Raw genomic sequence first — 3623 nt, 5'->3', positions numbered from 1 at the left:
GAAGAACTAACGAAAGTCCTTTTTACACTAGCATGTTGGTTTAATCTTTTCATGTGAGTTATCTCCAAGATTTTATTCAATACAAGAAAAACAAAACAGAACAAACAAAACACAGTAAAACATGCAAAGCAAAAAACAATAATAAATATGCACAATATATACAGATTTAATATCAGAACTTAAAGCGTCCAAGTCACAGCTAGACTCTGCCAAACAATGAGTCCAACGTCTCCTAAGATTGTAACCAGGCAAGCAATCAAGATAGAGCCAAGTGCGTAAGCACAGGAATATCAAGGCCTAACCTAAGGATTTATACCGCCCCCGTTGGGGCTAATCTAGAAGACGTGAGTGTTTAACTGTGAATTACTCCTATGAAAAGCTAATTAAAGCCCTATGTAACTGATATTAAATTTTTTTCCTTTGAACCGGAGCTGGGCACACGATCCTTTTTTTAGTAGCGGCATGCGAAGCTACATATACCCAAGTCAATGGTGGGTACCCCCTACCCGGGGGCCAGGTCCGACAAACAGTTAAGTTCAGCAGTTACGCTTTCGCTCCCTGTGCAATTTAAGTTAAAACAAAACTATCCAACAGGATCATCCGTGTAAATAGGATTGACCAAATCCTCATCGGGCTCTCCAATTTCGAAGCCTCCAAGGAAAGGCTTAAGCCTTTGACCGTTCACCTTAAAAAAGGAACCGTTACTCATGTTCTCTACTTCTATTGCACCGTGAGGGAAAACAGTTTTAACAACATAAAGACCGGCCCATCATGACCGCAATTTACCGAGGTGAAGACGCAAACGAGAGCTATACAATAACACTTTTTGGCCAGGTTCAAAGTTTTTAATCACAATTCTTTTATCATGCCTTTCTTTGATTTTAGATTTATAAGCACTAGAGTGGTTGTAAGTATCATACATTATCTCCTCGAGTTCTGTCAATTGAAGCTTCCGATGGGCTCCGGTAAGAGGCATATTGAAATTGAGCTTCTTGATCACCCAATACGCCTTGTGTTCAAGTTCCACCGGCAAATGGCAAGCTTTTCCATAGACGATTCGATAGGGAGACATACCCAAAATTGTCTTGTACGCAGTACGGTAAGCCTATAGAGCATCGACCAAATGAGTTGACCAATCCTTACGGGTAGGATTAACCGTCTTTTCCAAGATGTTCTTGATTTCCCGATTCGCTAGCTCCGCCTGACCATTTGTTTGAGGATGGTAGGCCGTCGAAACCTTATGAATAATGGAGTACTTCCTCATCAAAGCGGCAATGGACCGGTTGCAAAAGTGAGACCCTTGATCACTGATTATAGCCCTTGGCATCCCAAACCTCGATAAAATATTGTCCCTCAAAAATTTGACCACCACTGAATGATCATTAGTGCGCGTAGGAATTGCCTCTACCCATTTCGAGACGTAGTCAATCACCAACAAAATGTAGAGGTACCCGAAGAACGAAGGAAAAGGGCCCATGAAATCGATACCCCAGCAATCGAATACTTCAATAATCATGATAGGGGTAAGAGGCATCTCATTCCGTTGAGTAACACATCCTAGGAGCTGACATCGAGCACAACCCCAACAAAAGGCAAAAATGTGCTTGTACAAGTTCGGCCAATAAAACTCGCATTGCAAGATCTTAGCGGCGGTCTTCTTGAACGAGAAATGACCACCACAAGCCTCCGTGTGGCAAAATTTGATCACGCTTTGTTGCTCGGAATCAGGAACACAACGACGAATAAGTTGGTCTGCGCAATACTTAAAAAGGTATGGATCATCAAAGGAGAACCTCTTCACCTCGGCTGGAAAACGGCGCCTTTCTTGAGTATTCCAGTGAGCCGGAGTCAAACATGTCACCAAGTAGTTTACGATGTCCGCGTATCATGGGGTTGAGGAGATACCAAACAATTGTTCATCGGGAAAAGAGTCGCCGATAGGGATGTGAGAGGTGCGGTCTTCGAACTCCAAGCGAGACAAATGATCAGCCACCACATTTTCTACGCCTTTCTTGTCGATTGTAATGTCAAACTCTTGCAAGAGGAGAATCCATCTAATTAGCCGCGCCTTGGCATCAAGAGGAGAATCCATCTAATTAGCCGCGCCTTGGCATCTTGTTCGTTAAAAGGTATTTGAGCGCGGAATGATCGGTATAGACTGTGATCGGAGCTCCCACTAAGTAAGACCTGAACTTGTCTAAAGCAAAGACAATAACAAGCAACTCCTTCTCTATAGTCGAATAGTTCATCTGGGCTTCATTCAACGTTTTACTAGCATAGTAGATCACATATGTCTCTTTCTCTTTCCTTTGACCCAAAACAGCCCCGACTACGTAATCACTTGCATCGCACATAAACTCGAAAGGTAATTCCCAATCCGGAGACCATACAATAGGTGGTGAAGTAAGACCGGATTTAAGCTTGGCAAAAGCTGCCTCACATGCTGGGGTCCACTCAAAAGGTACATCCTTTGAAAGCAAATGGCATAATGGTCGAGCAATGGCACTGAAATTCTTTATGAACCGTCGATAAAACCCGGCATGCCCCAAGAAAGAACGGATGTCCTTCACACATTTCGAAGTAGGAAGTTTCCCAATTAAGTCGATCTTAGCCTTATCCACTTCGATACCTTTGGAAGACAAAATGTGACCAAGAACGATGCATTCGGTTACCATAAAGTGACATTTCTCCCAATTCAATACCAAATTCTTCTCCTCGCACCGTGTTAACACTTTCTCCAAATTGGCCAAACATGACTCGAACGAGTCGCCAAATACAGAGAAATCATCCATGAAAACCTCTACGATCTTCTCGACTATATCACTAAAAATCCCCATCATACATCTAGAAAAGGTCCCAGGAGCGTTGCATAAATCGAACAGCATACGACGATAAGCGAAAGTTCTGAAGGGGCAAGTGAATTTCATCTTCTTTTGGTCCTCTAGAGCAACTTCAATCTGATTATATCCGGAGTATCCATCCAAGAAATAGTAAAATGCGTGACTGGCTATCCTTTCCAAGATCTGATCGATAAACGGCAAGGGAAAATGATCCTTTCTGGTGCTTGCATTGAGTTTTCAATAATCGATACATACCCTCCATCCTGACTGAACACGTGTTGGTATGAGCTCGTTCTCCTCATTGCGCACAACTGTGACCCCGAATTTCTTCGATATGACTTGAATCGGGCTCACCCATTTACTATCGGCAATGGGGTAAATGATTCCCACATCTAGCAGCTTCAAAACTTCTGCATGTACTACATCCTTCATAATAAGGTTCAAGCGGCGTTAGGGTTGGCGAGACGGCTTGATATTATCCTCCAAAGCGATATGGTGTGAACAAAGAGTAGCATCAATTCTTTTGATGTCGGCGATGGTCCACCCTATAGCCTTCATGTGTCTCCTCAATAAATTGATCAACTTCATCTCTTGGAGATTCCCAAGAGAGGAGGAAATAACCACATGATAGGTCTCATTATCTCCAAGGAAAACATACTTCAAAGTGTCGAACAGGGGCTTCAACTCCAATTTCTGTGGCTCAACACTAGATGGAAGAACGTTCTTCTCTATCAGTGGTAGCTCTTCAAATTCTTCAAACTTTGGAGTCCAAGAATTCATAGT

The sequence above is a fragment of the Rhododendron vialii genome, chromosome 7a (assembly GCF_030253575.1).
Source record: "Rhododendron vialii isolate Sample 1 chromosome 7a, ASM3025357v1".
Classification (NCBI taxonomy): Eukaryota; Viridiplantae; Streptophyta; class Magnoliopsida; order Ericales; family Ericaceae; genus Rhododendron; species Rhododendron vialii.
The sequence above is the reverse complement of the archived record's forward strand: the minus strand, read 5'-3'. Positions refer to the sequence as shown.